General features: G+C 40.0%; 1 pseudogene; it reads right to left on the reverse strand.

The window, feature by feature from the left end:
• Positions 1-2,040: 2,040 nt before the first annotated feature.
• Positions 2,041-2,853, reverse strand: LOC130544821 (spindlin-3-like; annotated as a pseudogene).
• Between the last annotated feature and the right edge of the window lie 18,187 nt (positions 2,854-21,040).

The following is a 21,040-nucleotide window of genomic DNA, read 5'->3' on the forward strand; positions in this document are numbered from 1 at the left end:
TCCTCTTGATTGGATGTAGCTCCTTCACAACTTCAGGAGCTGAATCAATCTAACCCCACAACTGCATGTCATGCATTTTTAAGAGTCCACAGGTTCAATAGCTCATAAGATTGTTACAGTATCAGCCTCACATCCAAAAATTAAAAAGCACACTAATCCCCAGCTACTAGAACAGATATCCCAAGCAAATTTATGTCCCCAGGACTTAGTACAATAGGTAATACAGACCTGCATTGCTGTCATCAAATATCTGAGCAGAGACTTAGTGGCATCAAAAGGAAGAACAGTAGACAGAGAGAACATGGAAGACAAGAGTGTATCTTCTTGGTTTCACCCCCAGCAGGATGCCAGTCTGTCTGTGCTGGTAGTCTGGACTCCATGACCTGTGAATGTAAGCTAATTTGAAAGATATTTACCAAGTGGTTAATTGTACTGCTGTGAATCTCAGACCCAAAGTTGCAGAAGTCCAAGGCCTGTTACTGCTTAATGGAGCTTCTGTTAGAAGCTCAATGAGAAAGCACTGGCTTTGGCCAAGTGCTTCTCTCCAAAACCTTGTATACTTTTCAAACTTTTTAAAACTTCACTAATGCCTTTAATAATGGAACACATATAGCTCTTTCCATTACTTATTTTTCTGCCGCAGTGGGGCTCACTCTTTTCTGCACATAACTTTCATAGGCCCAGCCAAGAAATGGTATAAAGTGAAGAATTAAAAAGAAAACCCTAACAAATAACTATTATATTTCTATCTACCAATGCCAGCACTTAAAACATCAATAGGCATATTGATCACCAAACACTGATTCTAACCTATGCTAAGATACCATAAAAGATGAACCCACTGGTTGTCATAAGAGAGTAAAGCCTATTTTCAGCCTTTCTTATTTTTAGCAAGTGCCTTGCCCACTTCATATTCTGGGTCTTGGAAGTCCCCTAAGAATCAAATCTAATACGTAATTTAAAATTTTCCAGATTATCTCTTGGCATAAGAAATAAATCCATATCTTTGTCTGATTCCAGGTTTTTGTTCTTTCATTATGCGATCCTAGACATAACTGCCAACCCTAGCTATACCCAGTATTCACCCTGTGACTAGAATAGAGGTTGGCTTAATCCCCCATTGGGCTGGCAAAGCCCATTTGTGGCAAAGTCGGCCTGCACAGCCTGCGTCTGTTGAAACCCACTCCATGTCTGTGGGCATCAGCCAGAGCTACTGCAGACAACAGAGACCCTAATGCCATTGATGGCCAACTTTCATTTGTCCACTTGGGGTTTTACTTCCAAATACTTGCCTTCCTATCAATTTTGCTTGATTTCTCAGCCTATGTTTATATACTAAAATGCAAAGTAATTACCCTCTTGATTTTGAACCAAGTTCAACAATAGGTGAAAGTATCAGAAAGGGAGCAAAATGTTAGCCTTACTTTAATCCAACTTGGAAAGGAGACTAAAATGGACTTCCCATTCCTCCCGAAATTAGACTTTTGAAGTCACCTGCGGAGATAGTTGAGGTTACAAAGACACTCACCCAGATAGTCACACTGAATATCTCAGGAAGCTTCACATTTCAGTGAGCGCAGAGAGTTCAACTGCCCAAAAGAATGAGGCAAGAGGTGTTCAGCTGCCTTTAACCTATTACCACCACCCAAGGTGAAAATAAGGACCACTGGATGTCAGACTAATTAGATAAATCATTCTCCTGTGGAGAAGTAGTTAAAAGTTTGGAGAGAAGGGCAAAAGGTTTCTTCCAAAAATGAGATGGTGGAAGTTTCTTCCTTCCTCCCTTCCCCCTTCCTCTCTCTCCTTCCCTTCCTCCTTTCACCACCTCTTTTCTTTTTTCTTTTCTCTTCTTTTCCTTTTCTTTTTTCTTTCATTCCTTTCCTTTGCTTTCTTTTTCTTTTCTTTTTTTCTTTCTTTCACCAGGCAAAAGCAAGCAAAAAGGGAGAAGACTATTCTTACAAATTAGAAAGCAATCAAGAACTTTTGTGTGTAATGATTTTACAAATAGTCTCACATATTTGGCAAATTTCAAGATGATCTCTAAGATGTTTTTACCAAATCATAGACATAGATATGGACGTCATCATCAAATCATTGAAGTACACAAAGTTTGGTTTCTACTTGATGAATGACCATGCCAGTTCTCTTACAGCCATCATCTTTGGCATATTCCTCCTGTTTGCCTACTAGGTTATCTACAACTTCTCCTGGTTCCCTCTCTGAAGGAGAAGAAACATTGGAATCTGGAAGGACGTGTAGGTCACTGTCTTTATAATCATCTAAGATCTGATACATATAGAATACTGAACCTTTCTCATAGGTAATGTAAAACAATGTGTTCATGACAGGTGCCTGAGCTAAGACAATCCCCTTCCATTCATTTTTGGAAACTTCCTCTGTCTCAAAAATATGTTCTACTGCTTTGCCAGTCATAATTTCTGTTAATTGTGTATCACTGATCCTAGAAGATGCAACTCTATTGGGAAGGACTTCAAGTGATGACACTCTTTTATCTCTGTGAAGTTCCAATCCATAAACACAGTCAAATCCATCATATTTGTTAAGATTCAAGGAGGGATCCAGAATGGTTCCCTTCTACTGTGCTGGAGGTTCATCGCCATCTTTCTATCCATGTTGAATTCTGCAGCCCACAACGTTCTTCTGAGGCTGGGAAGTGGGCTTCTTCCTATGCTTCTTGTGTGAAGCCTTTCTCTTCATCAAAGTAACACACACTGGTATGTATTGTAACTGTCCTGGAATGCTACCTTGCACATGCTTTTCCAAATGGGGTCTTTTATGATGATGATGATGATGATGATGATATGTAATGTTAGACAGCATAAAGTACGTCATTAGTTTTTGATGTAGTGTTCCATGATTCATTGTTTGCATATAACAATCAGTGTTCCATGCAGTACATGTCCTCCTCAATACCCATGAACAGACTACCTCATCCTGCCACTCTGTTCTATCTAAAACCCTTAGTTTGTTTCCCGGAGTCCATAGTATCTCATGGTTCATCTCCTCCTGTTTTTTCCCTTCATTTTTTCCCTTCCTTCTCCTAACGTTCTCCGTGCGATTCCCTATGTTCCACAAATAAGTGAAACCATATGTTAATTGCCTTTCTCTCCTTGACGTATTTCATTTAGCATAATCTCCTCCAGTCCCATCCATGTTGCTGCAAATGTTGGGTAATTGTCATTTCTAATGGCGGAGTAATATTCCATTGTATATATAGACCACATCTTCCCTGTCCATTCATTTGTTGAAGGGCATCTCAGATCCTTCCACAGTTGGACTACAGTGGACAATGTTTCTATGAACATTAGGGTGCATAAAGCGCTTCTTTTTACTACATCTGTATCTTTGCGGTAAATACCCAGTAGTGCAATTGTTGAGTCATAGGGTAGATCTACTGTTAACATTTTCAGGGACTTCCACACTGTTTTCCAAAGTGGCTGTACCAACTTGCATTACCACCAACAGTGTAAGAGGGATCCACTTTCTCCACATCCTCTCCAACATTTGTTATTTCTTGTCGTGTCAATTTTTGCCATTCTAACTGGCGTAAGGTGATATCTCAATTTGGTTTTGATTTGAATTTCCCTGATGGCTAATGATTTCGAACATTTTTTCATGTGTCTGTTAGCCATTTGTATATCCTCATTGGAAAAGTGTCTGTTCTATCTTCTGCCGATTTTTTATTTGATTATTTGTTTCGGGTGTATTGAGATTGAGAAGTTCTTTGTAGATCTTGGATACCAGTCTTTTATTTGTAATGTCATTTGCAAATATATTCTCCCATTCAGAGGGCTGCCTCTTAGTTTTTTTGACTGTTTCCTTGGCTGTGCAGAAGCTTTTTATCTTGATGAAGACCCACAAGTTCATTTTATCTTTTGTTTCCTCTGCCTTTGGAGATGTGTCATGAAAAAGGTTGCTTTGGCTGATGTCGTAGAGGTTGCTGCCTATGTTCTCCTCTAGAATTTTGATGGATTCCTGTCTCACATCGAGGTCTTTCATCCATTTGGAGTTAATCTTTGTGTACGGTGTTGGAGAGTGGTCAAGTTTCATTCTTTTGCATGTAGCTGTCCAATTTTCCCAGCACCATTTATTGAAGAGATTGTCTTTTTCCCACCAGATGTTTTTTCCTGTTTTGTCAAAGATTAGTTGCCCAAAGAGTCAAGGGTCCATTTCTGGGCTCTCTATTCTGTTCCATTGGTCTATGTGTCTGTTTCTGTGCCAATACCATGCTGTCTTTGTGATCACAGCTTTGTAGTATAGCTTGAAATCTGGCAATGTGATGCCCCCAGCTTTGTTTTTCCTTTTCAATAATTCCTTAACCATTCGGGGCTTTTTCTGGTTCCACACTAATTTAAGGGTGGTTTGTTCCAGTTCATTGAAAACTGTCATTGGTATTTTTTAAAAGATTTTATTTATTTGAGAGAGAGCAAGCACGAGTGGGGAGGGAAGAGTGGCAGAGGACGAAGGAGAAGCAGACCCCTTGCTGATCAGGGAGACTGATGCAGGCTTGATGCAGGTCTTTATTCCAGGACCCCAAGACCATGACCTGAGTCGAAGGCAGACAATTAACCAACTGAGCCATCCAGGCACCCCTTGAAATGCTTTTATAAAGAGACATTTTCCCTCTTCTGATATTTGCTTGCTCAGAGTTTCATTTCCTCTATGCAAGGAAGGATACATGTTTGATTCTTTCCCTTTATTTAATAATTTTGAAGGTAATGAATTGGTGTTCTGTCTTCCACTAATAGTGACCAAGTAGGGGGGAGGAGTTAAGATGTGGAGGAGTAGGGGTCTCCTTTTTCAGCTGGTCCCCTGAGTCGACCTGGATAGTTACCAGAGCACACAGAACTCCCATGGAATCAGCCTGAGATGTACGGAGATACATCTGGATCTCTACAAATGAACATCTTCAGCACTGAGTATTGATATACGAAGCAGGGAGCCATGAATCTGTGCACAAATATTGGAAGGTAAATGGAAGGAGGAGGGAGTTGCCACGTTCAGGCACTGGGAAGTGGTAGTCACCTGCACTGGGGAGCAGGGTCACACGAGGACAAGCACCTGCAAGAGAGCAGACTGAGATGTGAGCCTGGGAACTCGCACGTCCAGTCTGAAAACTGGAGCTCCGGAATGTGTGCAAACCACACTGAAACAGAGCCCCAGAGCACACGGGAGCGGCTGGTGACTGCTGGCTGGTGGTGTTAGAAAGACAATGGACAGAGATATGCCGACCCTGGAAGTGAGGGTTGGGACGCAGCTGTGGGGTGCACATCCCAGGACACCATAGGGTTTATCAGCACCAACAGAAACAGAGTTAAAGTGGCCAGAAGAGCTCAGTGGAGAGCAGACTGCGATCTCTTTGTTCTGAGACAGAGGCTGGGATTCGGCCACTGCTGTTCTGACTCTCAGAAGAGGCAGAGCAAACTGGCAGGGAAAGCCACCATAGAACAAAAGCCTGGAAATACCAGCTTACAGTGTGCCCATCCCTATCCCCCTTCACAGGGGACAGGGAGACTCTATCCAAACAGGGCTGCCTGAGTATCGGTGTGGCACGCCCTTCCCCCAGAAGGCAGGCAGAAAAATCAAGAAGCCCACATCCCTAAGGTCCCTATAAAACAAGTGCACACTGCATGGGTTCTTGTCAATAATTTGGGCTCTGGACAACCCCACAACCTCTCCTCATCAGAATGACAAGAAGGAGAAATCCCCCTCAGCAAAGGAAAGACAATGAGTCTGTGGCCTCTGCCTCAGAACAGATGGATATGGATATAACGAAATTATCAGAAATGGAATTCAGAGTAACAATGGTCAAGATGATGTGTAGACTTGAAAAAAATATTAACGAAAATATTAATGAGAATAGAGAATCTCTAAGGGTGGAAATGAGAGTGAATCTGGCAGAAATTAAAAATTCTATGAATCAAATGCAGTCAAAACTAGATGCTCTGACAGCCAGAGTAAGTGGGGCAGAAGAGTGCACCAGCAAATTGAGGATGGGTTAATAGAAGAGAAAGCTAAAACAGAAACGTGGCTCAAAATATTCAATCTCAAGAATGTATATGGGAGATTACTGACTCAATGAAACATTCCAATGTCAGAATCATTGGTGTCCCTGAGGGGGTGGAGAAAATCAGAGGTCTAGAAGAGATATTTGAATAAATTGTGGCTGAAAACTTCCCTAATCTAGCAAAGGAAACAAGCATTCATGTCCAAGAGGCAGACAGGACCCCTCCCAAGCTCAACCATGACAAACCCATGCCACGTCACGTCATAATGAAATTCGCAAATATTAGATCCAAGGATACAGTATTGAAAGCGACCAGGGCAAAGAAATTTCTCACATAACAAAGCAAATTATCAGAATACTTCAGACCTATCTCCACAGACCTGGAATGAAAGAAAGGTTTCAGGGGGGCATATTTAAAGCTCTTTCAAAGAAAAATATGCAGCCATGGATCCTTTATCCAGGAAAGCTGTCAATTAGAATTGATGGAGAGATAAGGTTCTTCCAGAATCACCAGTCACTGACCAATTTTGTAACCACGAAACCAACCCTACAGGAGATATTAAGGGGGGTTCTATAAAAGTAAGAAGGCCCCAAGAGAGAGGCAGAACAAAAAGTCACAATCTATAGAAACAAAGACTTCACAGGCATCATGGCATCATAAAATCATATCTCTCAATAATCAGTCTTAATGTAAATAGCCTAAATGTTCCCATAGAAAGCCACAGGGTTGCAGATTGGATAAAAAGACATGACCCATCCATTTGCTGTCTACCAGAGACTCATTTTGAACTTAAAGATACATCCAGACTGAAAGTGAAGGGATGGAAAACCATCTTTTATGCCAATGGACCTCAAAAGAAAGCTGCGGTAGCAATTCTCATATCAGACAAATTGGATTTTAAACTAAAGGCTGTAGTTAGAGATACAGAAGGACACTATATTATTCTTAAAGGATGTATCCAACAAGTGGATATGACAATTATAAATTTCTATGCCCCCATCAAGGGAACAGCAAGATACACAAGCCAAATCTTAACCAGATTAAAGAGACATAGAGATAAAAATACATTAATAGTAGGATACTTCAACACTGCACTATCAGCAATAGATAGATCATCTAAGCATAAAATCAACAAAGAAACAAGTGCTTTGAATGCAATACTAGACCAGATGGACCTCATAGATATTTATAGAACACTACACACCAGAACGACAGAATACTCATTCTATTCTAATGCACATAGAACATTCTCCAGAATAAATCATGGTCACAAAACAGGTATTAACCAATAGCAAAAGACTGAAATTATTCACTGCATATTCTCAGACCACAATGCTTTGAAATTGGAACTCAATCACAACAAAAAATTTGGAAGAAACTCAAACACTTGGAAACTAAGAACCATCCTGCTCGAGAATGATTGGATAAACCATTAAATCAAAAATCAATTTAAACAATTTATGGAGACAAATGAGAATGAAAACACAACGGTCCAAAACTTATGGGACACTGCAATGTCAGTCCTAGGGGGAAAATACGTAGCCATCGAAGCCTCAGTCAAAAGAATAGAAAAATCTAAAATGCAGTTTTTATATTCTCACCTCATGAAGCTAGAACAGCAAGAGAAGAACAGACGTAACCCACACACGAGGAAGCAGTTGATCAAGATTAGAGCAGAGATCAATGAACTAGAAATCAGGAGCACAATAGAGCATATCAACAGAGCTAGAAGCTGGATATTTGAAAGAAAAAATAAAATCGATAAGCCACTGGCAAGACTAATCAAAAAAAATAGAAAAGGACCCAAATTAAAATTATGAATGAAAAGGGAGAGGTCACAACCAACACCAATGAAATAGGAAGGATCACTAGAAACTTTTATCACCAGCTTTATGCCAATAAATTAAGCAACCTGGGAGAGATGGAGGCCTTCCTGGAAACCTATAAACTACCAAGACTGAAACAGGAAGAAATTAATTTTATAAACAGACCAATTAATTATGAAGAGATTGAAGCAGTGATTAAAAACATTCCAAAAAACAAAACTGCAGGGCCTGATGGATTCCCCAGGGAATTCTACCAGACATTCAAAAAAGAGATAATACCTATTCTCCTAAAGCTCTTTCAAAAAATTGAAACAGAAGCAAAACACCCAAACTCATTCTATGAGGCCAATATTACCTTGATCCCCAAACGAGGCAAAGACCCCATCCAAAAGGAGAATTATGAAGCGATATCCCTGATGAATATGGACGCCAAAATTCTCAAAAAGGTTCTAGCTATTAGGATCCAACAATATATTTAAGGGATTATCCATGATGACCAAGTGGGATTCATCCCTGGGATGCAAGGGAGGTTCAACATTCTCAAATCTATCAGTGTGATTGATTATATCAACAAGAACAAAGTCAAGATTCATATGATCCTCTCAATCGATGCAGAGAAAGCATTTGACAAAATACAGCATCCTTTCCTGATTAAAACCCTTCAGAGTGTAGGGATAGAGGGTACATTCCTCAATCTCATAAAAAGCATCTATAAATAGCCCACAGCAAATATCATTTTCAATGGGGGAAAAGCTGGAAGCCTTTCCCTTAAGATCAGGAACACGACAAGGATGCCCACTCTCACCATTATTATTCAACAGAGTACTAGAAGTCCTTGCAACAGCAATCTGACAACAAAAAGGGATCAAAGGTATCCAACTCAGCAAAGAAGAAGTCAAACTCTCTCTCTTCGCAGATGACATGATACTCTATATGGAAAACCCAAAAGAATCCACCCCCAATCTACTAGAAGTTATAGAGCAATTCAGTAATGTGGTGGGATAACAAAATCAATGCTCAGAAATCATTTCTATACACGAACAATGAGACTGAAGAAAGAGAAATTAGGGAATCCATCCCATTTACAATAGCACCAAAAACCATACGTTACCTTGGAATTAACTTAACCGGAGACGTAAAGGATCTATATTCTAGAAACTACAAATCACTCCTGAAGGACTTTGAAGAAGACACAAAAAGATGGAAAAATATTCCATGCTCATGGATCGGAAGAATTAACATAGTTAAAATGTCCATGCTACTCACATATCTACACTTTCTATGCTATCCTGATCAAAATACCAAAGACATTTTTCAGTGAACTGGAACAATAGCCCTTAAATTTGTATGGAACCAGAAAAGACCCCAAATCGCCAAGGAACTGTTGAAAAGGAAAAACAAAGCTGGGGGCATCACAATGCCGGATTTTGAGCTGTACTACAAAGCTGTGATCACAAAGACAGCATGGTACTGGCACAAAAACAGACACATAGACCAATGGAACAGAATAGAGAGCCCAGAAATGGACCCTCGGCTCTTTGGGCAACTAATCTTTGAAAAAGCAGGAAAAAACATCCAGTGAAAAAAAGACAGTCTCTTCAATAAATGGTGCTGGGAAAATTGGACAGCTACATGCAGAAGAATGAAACTTGACCACTCTCTCACACCATACACAAAGATAAACTCCAAATGGATGAAAGACCTCAATGTGAGACAGGAATCTCTCAAAATCCTTGAGGAGAGCATAGGCAGCAACCTCTATGACATCGGCCATAGCAACCTTTTTCATGACACATCTCTAAAGGCAAGAGAAACAAAAGATAAAATGAACGTGTGGGACTACATGAAGATCAAAAGCTTCTGCACAGCTAAGGAAACAGTCAAACAACTAAGAGGCTGTCCATGGATTGGGAGAATATATTTGCAAATGATGCTACAGATAAAAGACTGGTATCCAAGATCTACAAAGAACTTCTCAAACTCAATACACGAGAAACAAATAAACAAATCATAAAATGGGCAGAAGATATGAACAGACAGTTTTCCAATGAAGACATACGAATGGCTAACAGATATATGAAAAAATGTTCAAAATCATTAGCCATCAGGGAAATTCAAATCAAAACCACACTGAGATACCACCTTACGCCAGTTAGAATGGCAAAAATTGACAATGCAAGAAACAACAATTGCTAGAGAGGATGTGGAAAAAGGGGATCCCTCCTACATTGTTGGTGGGCATGCCAGTTGGTACAGCCACTTTGGAAAACAGTTTGGCGGTCCCATAAAAAGTTAAAAATTGAGGTACCCTATGACCCAGCCAATGCAATACTGGGTATTTACCCCAAAGATAGAGACGTAATGAAAATAAGGGTGATATGCACCCCAATGTTTATAGTAGCATTGTCCACAATAGCTAAATTGTGGAAGGAGCCGAGATGTCCTTCAACAGATGCCTGGATTGAGAAGATGTGGTCCACATATACAGTGCAATATTACTCAGCCATCAAAAAGAGTGATTTCACATTTGTTGCAACATGGATGGGATTGGAGGAGATAATGCTGAACGAAATATGTCAAGCAGAGAGAGACAATTATCATATGGTTTCACTCATTTATGGAACATAAGAACTAGGAAGATCGGTAGGAGAATAAAGGGATAAAGAAAGGGGGGTAATCAGAAGGGGGAATGAAGCATGAGAGACTATGGACTCTGGGAAACAATCTGAGGACTTGGGGGCGGGGAATGCGATAGGCTGGTGATGGGTATTAAGGAGAGCACATATTGCATGGTGCATTCGTTGTTATACGCAAGTAATGAATTGTGGAACTTTACATCAAAAAATAGGGATGTCCTGTATGGGGACTAATATAATATAATATAATATAATATAATATAATATAATAAGAAATATTATTAGTTACAAAAACAAGAAAGTAATGATACCAGTTTTTGTCAGTACTTCAAAGTGCCCATGAGGAATCACCATAATTTACTCCAGTAGACGGGCCTAATCAGGTGATCTGAAGATTCAATTTCTTTTTGGCTAAAATAACTTAGAATACTAATAATTGGCTAGAATAATAGAATACTAATAATTTCATTGATAAAGAAAACCTAATCTTCTCATTAAGAAAGGAGTGAAAGCAAAGTAACTGCATAATAATAAATATGATTTTAGATTTAAAAAAAATAAAACTTAAAGTCTGAATCTCTCACTCCTCTTTTACCCGTTCCCATACTAATGACAACCATTAATTTGCTCTCTGTATTTATAGGCCTGATTCTGCTTTTTGTTTGTTTATAAAATCATGTTTTGAGCATCCCTATTTAACAGAGTCATAGAAGTTTGATTTTCTCTCTTTGCCAAAATTTTCTGGCATATTTAGATGGGGTCGTATAAGCTTTGATCCTCATTGTGGACAGGGAGCCACCAGCTCTCATCTTGAAACCACTTCCCCAATTCCTCCTCATTTAAAGAGGGAGGAGTATTTTTTCATAGCTTGTGTGTAATTCACCACCAATTCACATAAATTACCTTTACATTAATTAGCTGGTGAAGTCTTCATTCTTTCCTTTACAGAAAGCCATGATTCTATCAGCGTCCTATCCTCATTGCTACAAGCATCAAGAACTGTGAAGATTATAAAATTATTTGTGAGCTAATGATGTAGTCTGCCACTGTTTCTTGGGTTCCAGAAGAAAGCATGAGACTTCTGAGTCAGAGACAAAGTGTAGTTCATTATTTGCAGTAATAACAATTGCTTGAATATCAGCATTTTCACCCTAGAAAATGGAGCCCTGCTTCCCATAGAGTGATGCAAATTTGTCACATGACACCTAGAATATAAGGTGGGTTGCACTACAATGGAGGAAACCTCAGTGTGGAAACTTCAGACTTTTATAATGAGGAGGAAGCACCCTTTCTGTTTGTTCTCACAGGAGACAATATATATTGGAAAAAGCATTCCTGCCTTTGCTCTAGAAGGAATCACTCTCTATCTTCCAAACATTCTTTTTTTTTTAAGATTTTATTTATTTATAAATAATAGCCAGTGAGAGAGGGAACACAAGCAGGGGGAGTTGGAGAGGAAGAAGCAGGCACTTAGTGGAGGAGCCTGATGTGGGGCTCGATCCCAGAACGCTGGGATCACGCCCTGAGCCGAAGGCAGACGCTTAACCACTGCACTACCCAGGCGCCCCTCTATCTTCCAAACATTCTAAGTGAACTTGCTCTTTACTTCAGAGAGAGATACTGTCTTTATCTTCCAAAGCAGTTTCCCATTCATACATCTCCCAAAAGATAGCTTTAATGGTTCTATCTTCAAGAAAGAACATGTTAATTGAAAGAAGGTTTCTCTAGAGTGTTGTTTCTTTGAGTTAGATGTATGGCACCTTCCTTATGCTTCCACACATACATTTTAAAAAAATAGCTTTAAAAAAAGAATAGTCAGTGTCTCGCTTGCAAAATGTACAAAACCATATAAGATACCTACAAAATTGCCTTCAATCAATATACAAGAGTGAAATTGTTGGAACTATGCCATCCTGAAAATAACTAGATAATGGCAAATTACTCTCTAATTAAACACTCACTACAGCATATGGAATATGCCACTTTTTAAAATAATAATATTTTTTATTATATTATGTTAGTCACCATACAGTACATCCCTAGTTTTTGATGTAAAGTTCCATGATTCATCACTTGCGTTTAACACCCAGTGCCATGACAATTGTTTAATTGGTCAGTACGTATTTTCAAACTTCACATATGCTGCTGATATGATGTGTGTGAAAACATGTTATTTTAATTTCCGTTTTTGTATTTGATGATGAGATTCATATGGTCAACAAATATGTATTAAGCACCTACTATATTCTAGGTACTCTTATAGGAATTTGAAATACATTGGTGAGTGTAAAGGAAGAAAAATCATGCACTTTCAAGGATTATATCCTGGTGGGAAAACAACAATATACATATTAACTAAGTAAATTATATAGTATATTAGAAGATGACATATGTTATAGAAAAGACACAATAAGGTAATCAGGAGCAGATTAAGGTAATAAGGTAATATATGTTTATTGATCATGTGATCTCTTTGTGAATTGACTGTTCATATTTTTTGCCAAGTTTCCTATGGACTGTTTTCTTTTTTTAATCATTGAGTGTATTTTTGTTATTTCATTCATTTTAACTATCGAAGTTTGTAGCTTAATTTCATTTTATTCCACTTTGCATATGAAGGGTTTTGAAATTTTGCATATTTTTAAATGTACAATATGAAAATGAACAAAATGTATAGGAATATGAAAACATTGTATTTTTCTAAATAATCAAATATATTAAATTTTTCCTGAAAATACCTGTGGTGTTTTTTGTCTTGAAATGAAATCTTACCCATTTTCATAGGAAAAACATATAAACATCAACAATTTTTTTATCTTAAGAGTTTTATAAGTGTCACTTTACCAATTGAAGTACTACCTTTTTTTCCACTTGGAATGTATTACCTGTGTAAAGTGTGATAAAGGGGTTTATTTTTTGACATATGACAAAAAAATTGTTGCAGCACCATTTTTGAATAAAAAGTCTTTTCATCGTTCATCTGAAATGCCACTTCTATTATGATTCAAGTTTCCTACATGCAAACCTATTTCTAGGACTTTCCACTGTTTTGTTAGTACCTTTAAACTCCCCTTTTCCTGAATGGTAGGAGAAGGAAGGGAAGAATGAAGTCTATAATCCAGAGATTATAGACTCTGGAAAACAAACTGAGGGTCTCAGAGGGGAGGAGGGTAGGGGGATGAGCTAGCCCAGTGATGGGTATTAAGGAGGCACATATTGGATGGAGCACTGGGTGTTACACGCAAACAATGAATCATGGAAAACTACATCAAAAACAAATGATGTACCGTATGGTGACTAACATAACATAATAAAAAATTGAAAAAACAAAACAAAACAAAAACTCTTTTTCCATCTTGAACCCCATACAAATTATTTTCCAGAGTTGGCAGAGTAATTCTGTTCAAATATGAGACAAATTATGTCATGCCTATGCTGAAAATACTCAGATGGCTCCCCATCACACTCAGCGTAAAAACCAAATTCCATTCTAGGACTTCTAAGGCTCTAAGCTATCAGCTTCTCTGCCAGATCCCCATCACCTCTCTGAACTCACTTCCTGATATTCTCTACCTTGCTCACTTGGCTCCAGCCATGCTGGTATCATCAGTGTTCCTTGAGCATGTCAGGCTTACTCCTACCCTGCTGTCCCTCTACCTGGGATGCTCCTTCCCTGGACAGCCACAGGACCGGTCCTCTCACTGCCTCCAGATCTTTACTCAAAAGCCACATTCTCAGTGAGCCCCTCCCTGGAGTCTATCTATCCAATTTCAGCCTCCCACCTGGAATTCCAATTCCCCATTCCTTGCTTTATTTTTCCTTTCTTAACACTTCTCATTTTGAGAATACATCACATTTCACTTATTGTATCTTGGCTACTGTCTGTCTCCCACACTAAAATGAAAGCTCCACCAGGATAACGTCATTTTATTTGTTTATTCTGCTCATCACCATATTGCCAGTACCTGTGCCTAAAGGCTGCCTGGCAGAGAGCCCACCTAAAGTAAGTATTGGTGAGATGAAGATAAAGGAAATGAATTAAAAAGCAAATGGGATGCTCGGGGGAAGATGGCGGAGGAGTAGGGGACCCCTTTTTCAGCCGGTCCCCTGAGTTGAGTTGGATAGGTACCAGACCAGCCTGAACATCCAAGGAATCAGCCTGAGATGCAGGAAGATACATCTGGATCTCTACAAATAAACATCCCCAGCACTGAGTATTGAGGTACGAAGCGGGGAGCCGTGAAACCAAGCACAGATATCGGAAGATAAATGTAAGGGGGAGGGAGCCGCCGCATTCGGGTGCTGGGAAGTGGTAGCAACCTGCACGGGAGAGCGGGCAGACTCGGCACCCGCAAGAGAACAGAGTGGGACCATAAGCGGGGAGCGTGCACCCCCAGACTCCTCATGGAGCTCCAGTGTGCTCAATGGAACCAGACTGAGACTGGAAGCTCTGGGAGTGTGAGGGGGCAGCTGGAGGCTGGCGGCAGGAGGTGTTAGAAACACAAAGGACAGAGATTCGCTGGCCCTAGAAGTGACGACTGGGACGCTGGGTGTGGGGCGCACATCCAGAGACGCTGTAGGGTTGAGAAGCACCAACAGAAACAGAGTTAAAGTGTCCAGAACATCAGTGGAGAATGGTCCGTGATCCCTCTGTTCAGAGATAGAGGCTGAGATTCGGCCACTGCTGCTCTGACTCTCAGAAGTAGCACAGCAAACTGCAAGGGAAAGCCACCAGAGAACAAAAGTCTGGAAATACCGGCTCACAGTGTGCCTATCCCCATCTCTCCCACCCCCCGCAGGAGACACGGAGACTCTACCCAAACAGGGTTGCCTGAGTATCGGTGCGGCAGGCCTCTACCCCAGAAGGCAGGCTGAAAAATCAAGAAGCCCACATCCCTAAGAACACTATAAAACAAGGGCGCACGGCCTGGGTCCCGGTCAATAATTTGGGCTCTGGACAACCCCCCAACCTCTCCTCATCAGAATGACGAGAAGGAGAAACCCCCCCCCAGCAAAGACAAGACAATGACTGTGTGGCCTCTGCCACAGAACTAATGGATATGGATATAACAAAATTATCAGGAATGGAATTCCGAGTAACAATGGTCAAGATGAGGTGTACATTTGAAAAAAGTATTAAAGAAAATGTTAACGAGAATATAGATTCTCTAAGGGCGGAAATGAGAGTGAATCTGACAGAAATTAAAAATTCTATGAGCCAAATGCAGTCAAAACTAGAGGGTCTGATGGCAAGGCTCACTGAAGCAGAGGAACGTATTAGCGAATTGGAGGATGGGTTAGTAGAAGAAAAAGCGAAAATAGAAGCTGGACTTAAAAAAATCCACGCCCATGAATGTACGTTACGGGAGATCACTGACTCAATGAGACGATCCAATGTCAGAATCATCAGCATCCCCGAGGGGGTAGAGAAAATCAGAGGTCTAGAAGAGATATTTAAACAAATGATAGCTGAAAACTTCCCTAATCAAGCAAGGGAAACAAACATTCATGTCCAAGAGGCAGAGAGGACCCCTCCCAAGCTCAACCACGACAAACCTACGCCACATCACGTCATAGTGCATTTCGCAAATATTAGATACAACAATACAGTATTGAAAGCGGCCAGGGAAAAGAAATTTCTCACGTACCAAGGCAAAGGTATCAGAATTACATCAGACCTGTCTACACAGACATGGAATGAGAGAAAGGGTTGGGGGGGGTATTTTTAAAGCTCTTTCAGAGAAAAATATGCAGCCAAGGATCCTTTATCCAACAAGGCTGTCATTCAGAATTGATGGAAAATAAAGACCTTCCAGAATCGCCAGTCAATGACCAATTTCGTAACCACGAAACCAGCCCTACAGGAGATATTAAGAGGAGCTCTACAAACGTAAAAAGCCTCAACAGAAACAGAAGGAAAGCTACCAAAGTCATTCTATGAGGCCAATACCAAAGTCATTCTATGAGGCCAATATTACCTTGATCCCCAAACCAGGCAAAGACCCCCTCAAAAAGGAGAATTACAGACCGATTTCCCTAATGAATATGGACGCCAAAATCCTCAACAAGATACTTGCTAATAGAATCCAACAGTACATTAAAAGGATTATCCATCATGAGTGGGATTCATACCTGGGATGCAAGCGTGGTTCAATATTTGCAAAGCAACCAGCGTGACACATCATATCAACAAGAAAAGACTCAGGAACCATATGATCCTCTCAATTGATGCAGAAAAAAGCATTGGACAAAATACAGCATCCTTTCCTGATTAAAACCCTTCAGAGTGTAGGAATAGAGGGTACATTCCTCAATCTTATAAAAGCCATCTATGAAAAGCCTACAGCAAATATTATTCTCAATGGGGAAAAGCTGGAAGCCTTTCCCTTAAGATCAGGAACACGACAAGGATGCCCACTCTCGCCACTATTATTCAACATAGTACTAGAAGTCCTTGCAACAGCAATCAGACAACAAAAAGGGATCAAAGGTATTCAAATTGGCAAAGAAGAAGTCAAAATATCTCTCTTCGCAGATGACATGATACTCTATATGGAAAACCCAAAAGAAGCCACTCCCAAACTATTAGAAGTTATAGAACAAATCAGTAACGTGGCGGGATACAAAATCAATGCTGAGGAATCAGTTGCATTTCTGTACACGAATAACGAGACTGAACAAAGAGAAATTAGGGAATCCATCCCATTTACAATAGCACCAAAAACCATACGTTACCTTGGAATTAACTTAACCAGAGACGTAAAGGACCTATATTCTAGAAACTATAAATCACTCTTGAAAGACATTGAGGAAGACATAAAAAGATGGAAAGATATTCCATGCTCATGGATCGGAAGAATTAACATAGTTAAAATGTCCATGCTACCCAGAGCAATCTACACTTTCAATGTTATCCCGATCAAAATACCTAGGACATTTTTCAAAGAACTGGAACAAATCGTCCTTAAATTTCTATGGAAACAGAAATGGCCCCGAATCTGCAAGGAACTGTTGAAAAGGAAAAGAAAGCTGGGGGCTTGACAATGCCGGATTTCGAGCTGTACTACAAAGCTGTGATCACAAAGACAGCATGGTACTGGCACAAAAACAGACACATAGACCAATGGAACAGAATAAAGAGCCCAGAAATGGACCCTCGGCTCTTTGGGCAACTAATATTTGATAAAGCAGGAAAAAACATCCGGTGGAAAAAAGACAGTCTCTTCAATAAATGGTGCTGGGAAAATTGGACAGCTACATGCAAAAGAATGAAACTTGACCACTATCTCACACCATACACAAAAATAAACTCCAAATGGATGAAAGAGCTCGATGTGAGACAGGAATCCATCAAAATTCTAGAGGAGAACATAGGCAGCAACCTCTACGACATCGGCCAAAGCAACCCTTTTCATGAGACATCCCCAAAGGCAAGAGAAACAAAAGATAAAATGAATTTATGGGACTTCATCAAGATAAAAAGTTTCTGCACAGCCAAGGAAACAGTCAGAAAAACTAAGAGGCAGCCCACGGAATGGGAGAAGATATTTGCAAATGACACTACAGATAAAGGACTGGTATCCAAGATCTACAAAGAACTTCTCAAACTCAATACACGAGAAACAAACAAACAAATCAAAAAATGGGCAGAAGATATGAACAGACACTTTTCTAATGATGACATACAAATGGCTAACAGACACATGAAAAAATGTTCAAAATCATTAGCCATCAAGGAAATTCAAATCAAAACCACACTGAGATACCACCTTACGCCAGTTAGAATGGCAAAAATAGACAAGCAAGAGACAACAATTGTTGGAGAGGATGTGGAGAAAGGGGATCCCTCCTACATTGTTGGTGGGAATGCAAGTTGGTACAGCCACTCTGGAAAACCGTGTGGAGGTCCCTTAAAAAGTTAAAAATTGAGCTACCCTATGATCCAGCCATTGCACTACTGGGTGTTTACCCCAAAGATACAGACGTAGTAAAGGGAAGGGCCATATGCACCCCAATGTTCATAGCAGCAATGTCCACAATAGCTAAATCGTGGAAGGAGCCGAGATGCCCTTCAACAGATGACTGGATTAAGAAGTTGTGGTCCATATATACAATGGAATATTACTCAGCTATCAGAAAGAACGAGTTCTCAACATTTACTACAACATGGACGGCACTGGAGGAGATAATGCTAAGTGAAATAAGTCAAGCAGAGAAAGACAACTATCATATGATTTCTCTCATCTATGGAACATAAGAACTAGGATGATCAGTAGGGGAAGAAAGGGATAAAGAAAGGGGGGTAATCAGAAGGGGGAATGAAACATGGGAGACTATGGACTATGAGAAACAAACTGAGGGCCTCAGAGGGGAGGGGGTTGGGGGAATGGGATAGGCCGGTGATGGGTAGTAAGGAGGGCACATATTGCATGGTGCACTGGGTCTTATACACAACTAATGAATCATCGAACCTTACATCGGAAACAAGGGATGTACTGTATGGTGACTAACATAATAAAATAAAAAATCATTATAAAAAATATTAGCAAACTAAACCCAGAAATATATAAAAAGGAATGAAAGATTGCTTTAGCATCTGAAATCAATATAATTCACTTAGAATAAGTGATAAAAAAGTGACCATTTCAATACATTCAGAATTTACATCTGCTAAAATTTAAAATTGGTTCATAATAAAAGCTTAGCAAAGTGGAAATAGAGGAAGACTTCCTTAAAATTATCAAGGATAGCTATAAAAAAAATCTATACTTCATGGTTAGAAGCTCTCCCTTTGAGAAGGAATAATATAAAGATCCTCAGTATCACAACTTCTCCTCAGTATTGTAGTGAAAATGCTATCCAGTGCAAAAAGCCAGGAAAAACAAGGATAAAAAGGTGAATAGATTGGGAAGGGGGGAAAAAAAGGTGTAATTCAAAGGTACAAAAATGTAAGGTAAATATTGAAAAATCAATTGGATGTTTGTATATACCTGCAATAAACAGCTAGAAAATAAAAATATATTATTTATGATGCATCAAAAATGTGAATTATTTAGGGACAAATCTGGGAAATGATGTATAAGTCATCTATGCAGAAAACTATAAGACATACTGATAAAAATTAAAAAGAAGACATAAATAAAAGAAAGGAAAAACCATGTATATAGATTTGAAGACTCAATATAAATAAAGATGTTAATGCTCCCCAAACTGATCTCAGTGTAATTCCAAATAAAAATACCATTCCCCCCCAAAAAAAGATTAAAAGTTTCTGCACAGCCAAGGAAACAGTCAGAAAAAAACTAAGAGGCAGCCCACGGAATGGGAGAATATATTTGCAAATGACAATAGAGATAAAGGACTGGTATCCAAGATCTACAAAGAACTTCTCAAACTCAATACACGAGAAACAAAGTGGAGAATGGGCCGCAATCCCTCTGTTCTGTGACAGAGGTTGAAATTCGGCTGCTGCTGCTCTGACTCTCAGAAGAGGCACAGCAAACTACCAGGTAAAGCCGCCAGAGAACAAAAGCCTGGAACTACTGGATCACAGGGTGCCCATCCCCATCCCCCCTCACAGGGATCACGGAGACTCTACCCAAACAGGGCTGCCTGAGTATCTGCGCGGCAGGCCCCTCATCCAGAACAGGAAAGGCAGGCTGAAAAATCAGGAAGCCCACCGCCCGTGGCGCCTGGGTGGGGCAGTCATTGAGTGCCTGTCTTCGGCTTAGGGAGAGATCCCGGCGTTACGAAAAGGAGACCCTCATCGGGCTCCTCCGCTGAGAGCCTGCTTCTTCTTCTCCCACTCCCCTGCATGTGTTCCCTCTTTCGCTGGTTGGCTCTCTGCCACATAAAAAAAAAATCTTTAAAGAAGAAGCCCACATCCCTAAGATCCCTATAAAACAAGGGCACATGGCCTGGGACCCAGTCTATAATTTGGGCTCTGGACTACCCCGCAACCTCTTCTCAACAGAATGACAAGAAGGAGAAGCCCCCCTTAGCAAAGAAAAGACAGTGAGTCTGTCACCTCTGCCACAGAAATAATGGATATGGATGTAACAAAATTATCAGAAATGGAATTCAGAGTAACGATGGTCAAAATGATGAGTAGAATTGAAAAAATTATTAACAAAAAGGTTACTGAGAATATAGAATCCCTAAGGACAGAAATGAGAGCGAATCTGACAGAAATTAAAAATTCTATGAGCCAAATGCAGGCAAAACTAGAGGCTTTGATGGCCAGGGTCACCAAAGCAGAGGAACGTATTAGTGAATTGGAGGATGGGTTAATAGAGGAAAAAACGAAAATAGAAGGTGGTCTTAAGAAAATCCACGCCCACGAATGTTGGTTACGGGAGATTACTAAATCAATGAAACAATCCAATGACAGAATCATCGGCATCCCCAAGGGGGTGGAGAAAAACAGAGGTCTAGAAGAGATATTTGAACAAATTATAGCTGAAAACTTCCCTAATGTAGTGAGGGAAACAAACATTCATGTCCAAGAGGCAGAGAGGACCCCTTCCAAGCTCAACCATGACAATCCTAT

This window comes from Ursus arctos, chromosome X (assembly GCF_023065955.2).
Source record: "Ursus arctos isolate Adak ecotype North America chromosome X, UrsArc2.0, whole genome shotgun sequence".
Taxonomy (NCBI): Eukaryota; Metazoa; Chordata; class Mammalia; order Carnivora; family Ursidae; genus Ursus; species Ursus arctos.